The sequence below is a fragment of the Sturnus vulgaris genome, chromosome 4 (assembly GCF_052056855.1).
Source record: "Sturnus vulgaris isolate bStuVul1 chromosome 4, bStuVul1.hap1, whole genome shotgun sequence".
NCBI lineage: Eukaryota > Metazoa > Chordata > Aves > Passeriformes > Sturnidae > Sturnus > Sturnus vulgaris.
The window spans coordinates 35,769,062-35,784,351 of NC_142246.1; the positions used below are offsets into that span (position 1 = coordinate 35,769,062).

At 36.1% G+C, this 15,290-nt stretch overlaps 1 long non-coding RNA gene across 1 annotated transcript in view; it reads right to left on the bottom strand.

Moving 5' to 3' along the window:
* Positions 1-371: 371 nt before the first annotated feature.
* Positions 372-15,290, bottom strand: part of LOC148223944 (uncharacterized) — a 32,343-nt gene continuing 17,424 nt past the window's right edge. Inside the window, exons 2-5 of the long non-coding RNA XR_015803554.1 lie at positions 13,282-13,358; positions 12,719-12,908; positions 959-1,036; positions 372-838 (exon numbers count right to left, since the gene is read on the bottom strand). This is a non-coding gene — a long non-coding RNA (uncharacterized LOC148223944). The remainder of the gene's footprint in view (positions 839-958; positions 1,037-12,718; positions 12,909-13,281; positions 13,359-15,290) is intronic.

The window sequence follows — 15,290 nt, forward strand, 5'->3', positions numbered from 1 at the left end:
TTACTTTCCACCTCTGAAAAAGTGTCTGGCTCATCATTATTGTCCTCTTTTTAGCAGAGGCCTATGGTATACATGAAACCATTTACCTTTTTAACCTCCTGAACTGCAAGGCACCAAACACACATTATTTTAAATGGATAAAACAAAGTTCTAACTTCACTGATATCAGCTTAAAAGTGAGCTCGTGTAACAGAGGGTATCACTCCATTTCAAAGAAATATGCATATGCGCATTTCAGATGTTTAAGCAGTGTACTAGATGTGCCACGATCTAAAAGACAAGAGGAACACAACACAAGCATGCTTGAAGTCATTATACAGCGCTGCCACAATTTACTCTGAAAATCTAAAAAAACATCCTTAGGTAGAGGCTTAATGGTTTTAAAATACTTTAATAAAAACCTAGTGTTAAATATCTTAGCAAGATCTTTTTTTTGGTAGCACTCTCTTGGTAGCCTGAAACTTTTGCCTGACTAATGCTTTCTCATATGTTGTTTCATGGGTTTTTGTTTTGCTCTTTAAGAGGATTCAGGTCAACGTGGCTCTTGCTTCCAAGCTGCTCACGTGCTTCCATGTCAGCATCCGTGGGAATGTCATCTTGGCTCGGGGGCCACAGATTTATTGCTTGGCCAGCAGAGGGTACCAGAGTTTTCTAATGACTTCACAGACCCGAAGGAAAAAACAGTCCTGAGGTCAAAGCATTCCTATTGTTTCCTTCCATTTCCCACCGAAGCTAATTGCTCTGGGCTGTTTTTTGGTAAGGTGGTGGGAGTTTTTTGGTTCTTGAATCTTACATTAGACAGGACTGATCTCCAGTTTTTTCTTTCATTCGAGTGATCCTGCCTAACAGAAAAGACATTTAAAACTCATTTTATGGTTGAGCATGGTTTAACATGCAGAGGTTTTCTTGACATTAGAGTTCATCAAAAGTTTCAACACACTTGGACTATTTTAAATACTTGCCTTTTAGAGTGCCGAAAATGTGAAGATATTTTCCAAATTCAAAAGAAAATTTGCGAATTCCATCATAACTGAACCTAAAAATAAGAGAAAGACCTCTGTTTTTCAGTAGGCATTTTCAGTGGTATATTCATAGAAGTCCTATTTCAGAAATAGATTTTATTTCTTTTTATCAGCATTCTGATTTTGCTGATAAATCTGATGCTTAAGATACCAATCCATCATAAATTCCCTGATTTATTGCCTGGTGATAAAAGCATTAGAGTGAATGCAAAAACATAAATGTACATTCCCTTCAGCTCAATCCTGACATGGAATAAGCACATTAAAGATGGTGGAAATTTCACAGGAAGGTTTTCCCAAAGTTTTGAGGGTTTTCCTTGTTTGTTACATTAAAAATACAAACCTTGCCTACATTGTTTACCCCAGAACTTTCTCCAGTGGCTGGAGATTGAGTGAAATTATGACAATGCAAGAACCCAGGAAGTAAAATTTGAGCAAATCAGATGTGATTTCATCTTCAGTTATTCAGAGATTTTAGTGACATAAGGGATCGTGCCATCATGTAGTCTGACTTCTTACATAACAGAAACCATGGAATTTCACCCTGTAATTCTTGTACTGTGTCCAATAAAAATATGGTTGAATTACAGCATAGTGTTTAGAAAAGCATCTGGTCTTGATTTTAGGAGTCCGGGGAAAATGTTTGCTCCTAAAGCTCAGGTCATTCTAAAATGGGATGGGCACCTAATTCACTTAGACTTTTAATATTTTAGTTCCATCTTTGAAAAATGCCTGCCATGATTGGTATGGAGCCATACCAACATGCAACTAACTTATTGCCTAATGTTGCTTACAATAATTTTTGTAGAGAGGGAAAACAACATGAAGAATTTACTGTTTCTTTAGGTATTGCAAGAATCTTCACCTCTCATTTATCCTTTCCAAATGCAATTTTTATTAGAAGAGATTAATAATAATTTCTTGCAGTGTAATAAGAAAAATAAAAGAAGTCTGAGTCAGAAAAACAGTGAAATACATCATTAATATTTATATATTAAAAATAATGATAAAAAAGAGATGGATAGAAGACTAAACTTTGCCACTGAAGTACTGGTACTTTGGAAAACCTGGCTACCAAAGCTTTTCAGCTGTGTAGCAGGCCAGGCACTTTTGAGAACAGTGTCTACATCCTCAATGATAAATTCATATGCTGTGATTTCTCTTTCTTTATGTAGTTTCTAATGATGCTTCTGCAGCCTTTGGTCCAAATTCTCAATGCACTTTCCAGAGCTGTAGTTGACCATGCATATGTGATGAACAAACAATATCTATGAAAACAGTATCTGTAAACTGAGACTGGGAAAGGACAAAGTGATATGTGAAAATATCTAATTTCCTTTCTTATCTGGATCATCCAGCTGAAGGATTTCATGTTGAGAAGCACATGTGCTACACAGTAGTATTTAAATGCTACTCAGGTAGGGGAAAATCTATCCTTCTTCTTACCATCCAGTGAGGGCAGTCACGAAGGTACTGCTTTATCAAATGCCTCTTTTCTGTAGGTACAAAGAACAGGACAGAAGATGAGGGGCACTGCCACCAACTTTACCATTTAACTCGCACTTGGACAAAAGTGCAATAAAAGAACACATCTTAAATAAGAAAAATGTGTAGTGACATGCACTTGAAAGGAAAAAAAGAAAAAAATGTGAAATCTTTTTTTTCCATTCCTGTTGTAACTGAAGTTGAGTAGAAGTCGCTGCTGTTGGGCTAACAAAATCATAGCGGCAGGAATGGCATCTGCTTGCAGGGATATCAGCTGGGCTGTGCTGCCACATATTACCTGCACCTAAGCCTCACCTCCCAGATCTTATCCCAAGGTGCCAAGGAAGACTTTGAACTAAAAGAGGTCAAGTGTAACCTTTCTAGTGGAGCACAAGCATCTCACAGAAGGACAGCAGCATACACCTCTGTAGAGTGAGGAAGGTAACAATGCCCAAAACACTGTCAGTTTGATGAGTCAGAACCTTCAATCAGTTTATGCTTTAATTCTTCATCTATGATTCCCCATATCCAGGACATTCAAACATGAGAACAACCATGCCAAAGAAGGAGAGATCCTTACTGCAAGCACTAATAAGAGACTTTAATTTCATATTTAGCTAAAAAGTGGCATGAAAAAAAATTTAAAAATGGTTGTAGAGGAGAGATGAAGAGGAAGCCCAAATGAGATTGAAATAGAAATTTTAAATATGTAAAATAAGTTACTCAAATATTCCTACCCACAAACAAATATATTGTATCTATCCTAACTATGCTTCAAAGTGAGATAAGAACTGATCTTCTGTTTCTCATTGATGGTTTTGAGGACTTAGCCAGTTATTTTCATGGAGAATTGCTATGTCACCATTTAATCAGAAGAAAGAATAGCTTGCTGAACAGGCAACGTTTGTTGTTTATTTCCTTAAGACCAGTAAAAATGCAACATGATAAATTGGAAAATTAGACAGCTTAAAATGTTAGCTCAATAAAACATCATGTATTGTTTATGGATTGCAGTGAGGTTTTGCTATTATTTTTTTAATTGTTCCTGCATTACTTGTGGGCATGTGACATAATTTATGCTGTTATGTTGTCAGGCTTCTGATCATGGGAAGGACTATTTGTTTAGACTGTGCAGCTCTTCACTTTAATTCACTCTGGCTCCAGTGTGACATGTTAAAACTACTATCAATGGAAAATCCAAATTTCCCAGAAAGACTTAAAAGAGCACCCTCAGTGAACTGAAATTATCTCCTCTTAAAGCTAATTACCTTAGTATACTTAAGAAAGTAGCGCTATAGGAAATCTGTTTCTTTAGACTTTCTTCTATTTCTTTAAATGCCTCAGGTCAGCATGAATAATTATTGTTTGCTTTTATTGCACTTTTTTTCATTATTCATTAACATGCCTCTGAAAGGACATAAAACTAAAATAATCCAACAAATTAGGAGTAATTTTTTGAGACACATTCATTATTAAAAAACAAACAGAAAATATTTTCACCTTTCAGTTTATTTTATTAGAAAGAAAGTACTGTGAGGTTTCTATTTAATAGGAAGCTTTAAAGCATTAATGAGTCTCACAGGGCAGTTATTGCAAGTAAATATGGAATGTGTCCAAAATTAAATACATTCTACAATTATCTGTTACCTAAGGGCTGGATGTAGAAGAAATGTGCATCAAAGGTTGCTTGCTGATGAAAGCAACACATGATTCTGTATTCTATGTCTTTTCTTTCAAGACAGTCCATCTAACACCATGAGCAGTGTGGCAATTTTCCCAGTCCACAAGGGTGGGTTTGGAGCAGGTTCTTTATTTTGACTCACCTAAACGTAACTTTGGCAATGATTTTAAAGCCCCACATCCCAAGGATTTTATGACCTCACAGGAGCTGCCTCTTATAAGGGCCAGCCTGGGAGACAAATCAGGAAGCTCTCATACTCCAAAACCTTCAGTGTGCACTGGAACAAATGGGCTGGCTTACATGCTACCAAGGCGAGAAGGGTTTGTGAGGAGAGACTTCAACACAGCTCACTGTCACCTATATCCCACCTTACATTTATTTTTATATAAATTAGGCACTGCTTTCCCACACTTTTTATTAAGAGAGTTCCTTCCCTATCAGTGCTGTATGATTCAGCTCATCCTTTTTGCAACTCACTCTTGAGCATGTGGACTCTCCTACATCTATTCAGACTGGAGTTGTGTTCATCCCTCTCTAGATATTGAGACACTGCCAAATGCACTTTGTCACAAACACCTTGTACTGATTTCATTTTAGCAGTTAAATGTAACAAACAGTTGAGACATGAAAATAAATACGGAATTATATAGAAAATTAATTTATTTGAAATGGATGAAAATAAGTCAGTATTCCTACACCTTTTCTAATCCTGGATTATCCATGTGGAAAATAACCATTACTCTATTTCATTGCCTATGTAGTACAAGTTAAGAAAAAAAAATGAAAAAAATTTAAAGCAAGTTTTTAGATACTATCTTCTTTTTTATTGTCATGAAAATAAAGCAAAACACTGCCACAGCAATTTAAAAATCAAAGCACTTTCTGCAAGCAACAATAATTGCTCGCATATCTGCTTGTCTGTTCGTCACCCCGGTATCATTTGCCAAGCTCTTTGGACAAAGATTAATTTTTGGCCCCAAAAGCAGAAAAATGAAAGCTCTAAATATCATGATAATTTTTGTAATCCTCCTAGTAATGTTACTTCTTATCCTAGACTTTGCTTACGTAGTCTTCCCTTTTTCTACACAAAGCTATTGATCATATGTAAAGAGCTTGTCATGTTGAATCTCTCTCCCCTAGATTAGCTAGTTTAGAAATATTTTTCTTTTAAAAGTCAGTATTGATGTTCTGGAAGAAAAAGGAAAAAAATTTGATGCAGAAAGCCTGGTGTAGAATAAAACATCTAGAAGAAAAGGGATTTTTAAATTTATGTTACTTTTCAGAAGTAAACTAAAGATCAGCAGTGAAAGAGTTGCAAATCTCTTGTTATTTTAGCACTGACTACACAGGATGTTTTATATAGCCAAAAAATCTCTTAGGGAAAAAACTCTTGAACTCCTGGCTACAAAGTCACCTTGCAAATGGGAAGAACACTGTTAATTGCAGAGGACAATAATTCTCCTTATCAGTATCTCCTTTTGGTTCTGTTCTTGTCTTTTTGGTTTAGGGATGAGAATGACACTTCCTAATAAGCTTCATTTAGTATGCTTCTCAGTAGCATGATAATGGAGAAAGTGATTGATTTTCTGTGCCTTCCATAATGAAGACTACCTAGTTTTTATCTTTATGTGTCATGATAATGATAATAATTTGCTTTAAACCCTTGTGACAATCCCTCTATTTTATCCAATTGAATATAATGATGAGTTTAACAGATTTTGAAATATTTTCAGATGGATAACAGCCATCCTTCAGAAGAGAATCAGGAAAGCAACTTACATGAATAAGAATCAAAACAATTTGAACCATAAGAAAAGTTTCAAAAACAAGGAAATTTAGGCATTTTCTTGAAAGGCATAGTCCAGAAGTGAGATGGACAAGCTAAAATGCTCCCTGCTTCAGACAAGCCTAAAATCTAGTGTGTAACAAGTGCATATTAATGTTTCCAGGAACCAGTTTGGGGTTTTTGGGTTTTGGTTTGGGTTGCATTGGGGTTTTTTGTTATTATGCATTAATTAGTTAAATCCTGCACTCTTGTAGCAAAATTTTTAAAAATTCTGCAGCAAAAGTAGATTTATTACCATAAAAAAGCAACTAAAAAAAAACTAGACTAGGGTAGACTAGGGAGTAGGGTAAGTTATTTGTTTGAATACAGTTTGAGTTTAACTGATTAATTTTTTTATCCTTTTTTTTTAATTTGTGAGTCCACACACAAACATTCTACATGTACTTATTTGATAAACGTTGCATGTGTTCTAGTGATTAACTAGATAAGGGTAAGCGTCACATGTAATATTGTAAAAATTGACTAGGATATTAACTTACCAAAAGTTATTGAAAATTAGGATACAGTGGAGTTCTGGGTACTAGTGTTGAGGTTAAAGACATGAGGAATCAAATATCTACAGATATACATATTTTCAACTCTGAAGGACTCTGAAGGTTTATTCCTTTCTCTTTCTTTTTGAACAAAAACTGAAGTATCCTGCATACATTTTTGGGTCTTCTGAAAATGCTTTCCCAATTATTTAGACACCATGGTGGGAAGGTTTTTTTCAAACCAAAAAAGAGCAAAGAGCAGATGGAACTTCAAACCTGAAGTAAAGCAGCAGCAAGAGATAGCTGGTGACGTCTGAAAGTGACAGGACTGCTGATTGTCATCAAGCAAGTTGCCTAAATTTTAAAGAGAACAGAAAACCTGTTCACTCTTTTATTTGGGGGGGCTTGTGACTTATTAAAATGTGGAGTCTTGCATATTTTGACACCCTGACTTGCAGCTTAGACATGTCTGTGCTAAAGACCTTAATAACTTTGGGAAAGACCATTACATACAAGTCTATCAGGGCTGGTTCACAAAAAAGTTGTCTTGCTTTGAGGTAATGAATTCATGTCTGACTTTGTGATTCTAAAGGTCCTTAGATGGGAGCGAAAAAACAACAGAGACATTCTGGTGTAATCTTTGGCTAGTCTTTGACTGACCCTTTGGACAACGACTGGATTTCTATTGTGTGGACATATGTGGTTGGAGCTGAAGGAGGGGCAGGTTTCCAGAAATGGGAAAGTCTGAGAACAGCTGGAATATGGTTCCACATATGCTGGAAATCAGTATCCAGAAATATCTGTGGTATGACAGATATTGTGGAGGAGTCATGAGGTTATATTATGCACAATTATTACAGCTCTTTTTTTCTGCACCTCACCTTAATTTCTCGATGAAACAGAGTCTGGGGATCCATTGTTTAAAAGTAAACTACAGGATTAAACCTCAAGTTTACCATAAAGAAACCTCTGGAAAAAGATCTTGCAGTCAACACAGGAAACATTTTAATATATAAACTTTGTAAGTCCTATTTAAAATAACTTTAATTAGAACATTCTGGAGACTAGATTTGCTAGTATCCATTCTTCAAAATGCAGTACTGACGTTCAATTATCTAAATTTAAATGCACAGTTGAGCACAACAAATACACTCCCATATGATTAATTGGCATCATCCTGTCCAATTTCAGGTTTCTCATTTTCCAGTTCTCATGGGCAATCATAGCATGCATCATCTGTTTTCTTCCAAGCTTGGAAAAAACCCAGCAGCTTCTCAGTCCTTTACAAATTCTTCTGATCCCATTTGACACAGAAGTGCTGAGACCACCAAAGCCAGCATTATTTCAGCCCATGTGCTAACAGCTGTGTCACTGGCCAGTGAGACCAAACCTTTGTAGCCCCAGCAGTATCAGTGCTATCAGTGCTACAAGATACTTCTTTAAGCCTTGTTCAGCAGAGCCTCCTGGTACAATGATAGGTGAGAAAGCTGATGGCTCTGTCCACCTATATTTGCAGGCATGATATCCTTACTATAATTAACTCACGTGCCCAAAATACTGAGGTATTTTCTGCTGGGCAAATATCCTTTGCTGTGGTCTCAATAACCTTTTACACTATGTTCAGCAATTGTTCTATCCAACTTCTCTGTGATTTTCAGCCAGCTTAAGATACACTGTCCTGCACTTCTGCAGCACAGAAACTCAGAATTTGTAGTTTACATCTGAAATTCTCATTCTCTACTTTTGCTTCTCTGGGTTGAATAAATTCAGGATAAATCCTATGAATTACATGATCAACCTCAGTTCATTAGCCTTACCTTCTCCTCAATTTTTACTGCTTTTTCATTATTTCACTTAAGCTGATGATTTAAAAATTATTAGATTTCCTCAGAAGCTGTGTTGACAATCATTGTTGACAATCATTTCATTGTCCATGAAAGAATAGACCAATATTTCAGTCTATTCAGACCATTCAGTTAGACTTGGAGATTTCTGTTAAAATGAAGTAGCTCTACTTTTGATTGGGTCCTTCCTCTATGCGTGTGTCAAATTTATATTCGAACTTTGACAATGGGATATTATTCTGAAGTTATCCAGTTATTTCTAGTACCTATAAAAATTTACAGAACTTTTGTCCTATTAGAGAAACAAAAATTAATTACCCATTCAAAGAAAAAGGAAAAAATAAAAGGTGTGCTGCTGAAGTGTGTAAAAACCACAACTTGATGAAAATTTACTTTGGTAGGTGTTATACAAACCTCCCAACAAGTCAATTGTGTTGCTATAAGACACTGCCTAAGTTCTCATTAAAAGATTTGGCCTTGGTCTCTAAGGTCAGGTCCCAAGAGGTTATATAATTCCAGATGCAGATGTAGTCTAATCTGCATCTACTTACTACTTATACCCCTTTCCAGGAAAAGAAATCTGATTTCAGAATTTTCAACATCTAAAAAGAATGCATCCATGAATACAGCAAAGAGGGTGGTGAGTTGATGCACAGTATTAGGAGCAGTGCCTTTGTTCAGGAGACAGCTGTACACCTTGACAGCCCTTATCTCTGCTGACTCCACTGTCCAAAACTTGAGTCACACGTTATCATACACCTGACCAAGCTTTTGGAAAAGTCTATAGTACAGAAGTGAGCTGAGAGGCAGCAAGGTGCCCAGACACAAGGAAATGGTGGAAATGGTTTGGAAGAGGCAGCTGCATAGTGTGGGCTTTGAACATGAAGAGATTAATGCCCAAGTAAAAGAGACTAAAGACGATATATAAACAACCAGCTTGGAAAAAGGGAAATTATTTTCATGATGTTCTCTCAGCAGAACCTAGTGTCCTTCTACTGCAGATTCTGCAAACTTAAATTTCTGGGTCATTTTTCCCTAGACCCTAGGCTATACAATTTTGCTCGTGGAACTATTTCCAGTTAATCCTATGCTATGGCACAGCCACTCCTTGCTGTCTGGAAACGAAAGAACATTTCCATGAGCTGCAGATGCCAAAACAAGAGGCAGGAAAGGGTTACTTTAAAAATGGGTGAGCACACTCTGGGCTTAGATTAGGCCTACTAGAAGTAGGCAGAGAATTTTCCTGACTCTCACAGACAACTTTTATCCCTGGCCATTTATCTTCTGAAGACACCTTGATAAAATTTCAGGCCTGCCCTTCTAAAAGTGGTGCTGGTTTGGTCCTCTAGGACTGAACTCTATAATGTACAACTCTCGCAAAAGCAGAAAGTTCTTGGGCAGGTAGAGAAAGCGAAGGACTGTGAGTCAGGCAAGGCATCCAGAGGAATGCACTGCAGTTTTCATTGTAAAAAATTTAGTAAATCCTGCCTTAGATGGTTTCTACAGCTCTGAAGCAAGAAGTGCAGCACTGCTGTTCTGTCTTGTGAACATAAGTGTCCTGCTATTCCACACTCAGATGCTGGTGGTCAGCTGGGCCATGTCCTGTTCTCAGAATTTGGCCAAGTATAAATATTTCCTGGAATTTTTGTTATAGTTTTAAGACAAAGGTCAGCATAAGAGAACAGACTATGTATCAATCCTTTTCCCTTCAGAATTAAAGCTCCTTTGTTAGTTTGCAAGAACCTGACCACATAAGATTTACTTTTCCTATCTTCAAAGCATGACCATTTGGCACAGGAATGGCTCTGCGAGTTCTCCAGCTGACTAATCTCAAAGAAACTCTGTTAACTTACTCAAGGCCTGTGTCTGACCAAACCACAACAAACTGTGCCCCTATACCTTATGAAAGAGATGCTGTAATAACGGAGAGGGAATTATATTTTGTCATCTATAAGCACCAACAGAAGTCTCTTCATTGATGCTGGAGCTTTCAGTCAGCATTATATCAGCAGCTGGGACTAACTCCATTCAGAATGCTGATCTCAAATTGCAACTGCATCGAAGCAAACACTAGAAATCAGGAAGAGGCTGTAAGGGAAATGACCTACCCTTACCTGCCAGCTGTGTAAGAGCACATGTTGTACCTGCACCCTCTGTGGATACAGCTTCACTGTAATTTAAAGTGTAAAAGCCATCATATTTTTCTGTCAGGATTCAGGACTCCCTAGTGTACACTAATATGTAAAACACTTTGTTGGTATAAGGTCCAATTGCATGTGCACATATGTCAGCCTTTACTGAGGCTCACTAAGTCATTGTCAGGCAGATGTTGTTTTGCCAGGTGTGCTTTTGTAGAACTTACATCTGGATAACTTTCCCAGAGAGGATTTTTAAATTGGAGATGGGCAAAGTCAATAGGTTTAGAGGTTCAATTAAATAAGCATCTAAAAATCTGGATGATTATCTGAACCAAATCAAGATCCCCAAAATAAGGGTATAGGCCTTATAGAATAGACAAAAATTATATTATTTCCCTGCAATGATGACTTTTTAAATTTGTAGATTATTTTAAGTCAGATTTTTGCAAACTACAAAGTTTTGTTTAATTCTTTCATAAGGCTTCAGGTCGGTTTTATTTTAGCCAAATTGTTTTCCTAGTCCCTAGTTTAAAACCTTGTGAATCAATTGCATTCAATTTAACCTAGGTGAAAATTTTCCCTTTATTTTGAATTTAAAAAAGAAAGCTTTGACCCATGCATCTTACAAAGTATATCTAATGCAAAAAGCATAAACTCTGTATAGAAATAAGGCTTTTACTTACCCATTTGTTTCAATGGGAGAAATAAGATATTGCTACCAATACCAGTGGTTCAAAAGTCACTTTTTCATTTCTTTGTGAAAACACATTATATTTGTAATTTGAGAGATTTCAGTAAAATGCCTCACTTTTCTGCTACAGAAAACGAACTAAGCTAAAATGAGAAGCAGTTAAGTATTTGATGGACTTGAGCAGTTTGGAAAGTTGGATGCTGTTTGCTGCAGAAATGTTTTTGGGTTGGTTTTTCCCCTAAACATAATTTTTCTCTTTCACATGTTAAATGTTTTAAAGCTCTTGACAGGCAATAATAAAAGTTTGACCTGATGTCTGGATTTGAGGGAATAATTACTAATAGATAATTCACTAAATAGGTATGGCTTATTTCTTTATCTAAAATTATTCCTACAAAGGAAGGAAAAATTGGTGATGAAACTTTCTATCAAGGCTAATAGAAAATTGTTTTCAAGTCAATGAAATTCGTCAAAGTAATTCTCTCAACTTATTGGTTATTTATAATTCTGTGGTGGTAATCTTTGATGATACTGTTTTATCATTAATTATTCAGTAACTTATTTTAAAACTCCAGCATTTTTACTGTGACTTATTTTTCTTGTAAGTAAAGTTTGTCTGATGGAAGATATATTTGTTAAAAATATGTGAGAATTTCACAGAAAAAATATTATAATTCACAGAATTACTTATTCATATGTACCAAATACTTCCAGAATATTGTTGTAGAATGGAAGTAATGAAACTGAAACCATTGCCAATTAATCAATTGTCTTGATTGGGATATGTAAAAATACAATGATTTCTACTGATATAAAGAATCATTAGAAGAAAACAATCTGGAAATTTGCACAATATAAATGTGCAAATAGGAATTCCACAGTTCTCTGTACTTTTGACTACTTTCGTATCTTTACAGTAGGGCATAAACAGATATTGCAGGATAACCCTTATTTTGCTGCACAAGTTCTCAAAAATATTGATGCTACCACCTTTCAGACTGTATAAATAAACAAGAACTCTGTAGACTCTTCTCATTTGACAGATATACTATATTATATATTTCATTATTCAGTACATTGATGCTGAAAAAATGTGAAATATGATGGAATCACACAATTATATAGGTTGGAAAACACCTCCAAGATCATTGTGTCCAACCTCTGACTGACCACCACCCTGTTAACTACACCGTGGCACTAAGTGTAATTTTCACCCATTTCTTCAACTCTTCCAAGGATGGTGCCTCACCACCTCCCTGGAAAGTTTGTTCCAATGTTTAATAACCCTTTCCATGAAGAAATTCTACTTGATGTCCAATCTGAACCTCTTCTGGTGCAGTTTGAGGCTATATCCCCTCATCCTGTCACTTGTCACCTGGGAGGAGGATCCAACACCCACCTGGTTACAGCCTCCTTTCTGGTGTTGTAGAGAGTGATAAGGCTCCTCTGAGCCTCCTCTCCAGGCTAAACAACCACACATCTCTCAGCTGCTCCTCACAAGACCCTTCCCCAGCTTCACTGCCCCTCTCTGGACTCACCCCAGCCCCTCAATGTCCTTGTTGCAGTGAGGGGCCCAGAACTGGACACAGGATTCGAGGTGTGGCCCCACCACTGGCACACATGGGTTCATGTTCAGCTGCTGTCAATCAGCTGCCCCAGGTCCTCTTCCACTGGGCAGCTTCCCAGGCACTCTCCCCAAGTCTGCAGAGCTGCATGGAGCTGTTGTGACTGAATACATGAAGCTAAATCAGAAAAGACTGAAGGGCTGTAAGACTAGACATTACATCTCCAAGAGCCACCTTTCTTTCAGATGAGGATATATGTTAAAAAACAAGTAAGATAGCATGTTGTCTTGAAATAAATCAGAAATGAATCCTATTGATGAGTCAGTCTTCATCTAGCAAGGTGTTTTTAAGGGTTCTGTTTGCATGTTAATTGACTCACATTTATTAATGTATTTTGTATTAATTAATTTGTATTTATTTGTATTTATTCATGCATTAATGTATTTTTTTATCTGTTAAGCAGCCTAGGTAGATCTTCTCAAACTTTTTAAGGGAGATTACTATTAATGCCTCATGGAGGAGGTCAACAGAAATACCTTTTCTTCTCCTGAATGTCACACTTCTGGTCACTCTGCCAGGACTCCAATTCCTCTCTTGCAGAAGTTCTGTGAAACTAAGTTCGTAAGGAGGTGAAGAGGAGGTTTCAGCAATTAGTACACAGAAACATATAAAAAGACCTCTGCAGCCAATAAATACCCTAAATAAATAAAAAAATATAAGATTTTTTAAATATAGTAAACTAAATAGCTTTAAGGTAGCTTAAATACAATAAACCTACAGTAAAAAATCTGTACATATGTATTTAACTTTTCAGTTGGCCAGGTGTGTATTTCAAATCTATGATAAATTCCGAACCATGAAAGTATCAAAGTGTTTCTTTGGCTTTTTCAGCCAACACTTTGTGCTGCTGTGGTAATTCCTGATTAGTCAGGATGTGAGGTTTGGGATTATGTTCAGTAGGCTGCATTTGGTTTCACTACCCATAATATTAATGTTATCTCATAATTTTTCTGCTTTTTCCAGAAACATCAGTAATAAACTCTGATGCTTAGGTTGGTGACATAGTGCTAGGTTCTTAAGGTCAGGTTGTAATAAAGTTAAAACATAAAGAGGGAAAATACTTTCCTGTAAAATAAATACGTTGTGATCTGTTGTGAGAAATAGATATTCTTATTCATAAAAAACTCTAGATAATTTTCTCAGTCATTATCTTATTAGTTCTGATTTATTAAAGCTTCCCCTTCTCCAGGATAATTTCTGAATCCTGTGATGAAATGGCTTGTCTGTAGTAAAGTCTATGCTGGAACTCCAGATCTAATTCTCTTTCATTAACAATATTTTCATCACACAAAATAAGTCTATTCATAGGGGAAAATAATTATTTTTTTTAAAAAAGTGTATATATATATATATAAACCCATAGCAGTTATGTTAGGTGCAGGACTGAAAACTGTAGAAAAAAATATGCTTGGACTCTACTGAAAAAAATGCACCCTTTGTATTTGCTTCCTTTACAAAATAAAATATTGTTTGTCCTTTTCAGAGTTGGCCTTATTTTTACATGAAAAGTGAACTTTAAGATAAGGCTATATTTTCAAACATAAAAGGATTTTCTTTATCTCATTTCCTGACACTCTGCTTTAGCTGCTTTTTCTTTAAAATAATCATTTGACCTTTTAAATTACTAGAACTGGAGATAAAACATCACAGAGCCTTTGGAGATGACAGACAACTGATCAAATAATTTTCAGTTGCTCTATCTGTATCTTAATGTAGTGGGTAGCAAAATCTAGCCACATTTGAACAGCATCAATCTGGCTTTCTGTCATTTATGTGCAGATTTTTTTATGGTCACAGAAATCATTGGTAAAACCGACCTGTAAAAGAGTATATTTTTCCAGATTGTTATGAAAAAAAAATCAAACAAAAGATGGGAACTTATCTCATTACGTTGGAAATTAGCTCAACCATAAATCAGTGTGCACCTGCTAAAAAAGTTGTCTCTTTCTGGTATTTTCCATATAACACTCCTTCACTCTGCAATGCAATGTAAGTAAATCAGCTATCTTTTAAGTAGACCTGATGGCAATTAAACTTGATGAATAGCTGCTGTGATTCCAAGGTATTAGTCTTTTCTTCTTTCAGCCTTGCTATTAATATGAATTTTCAACCCAAATATAATTTTGTGAAATGTTGTGGAATCCGAAGACAGCCAGAAGATGTTTAAGAATGAGATTATAGGTCATAGATATCCTTTTAAAAAGTTGAATAAAAATGAATTAAGGTCCAGGAAGATCAGACAAAAGAGCTCCATCTTCTCTTTTACCAGACCTGGGGTTTGGTCCATGTAATGCAGTGATAAATTTGATTAGATATGCTGGCAGTGTGGCCAAGATGATTCAGGTCTTCTTCTTGTGACAGATTCCTACAATTTAAGTTACATGCAAAATTTTGGTCCAGATAAAAGTCATTTAAAAATGCAGCCCTACAGTTTGATCATGCCAGATACGTGCAATGTGTGCTAAAAAGCACTGCAAAAAGAGTA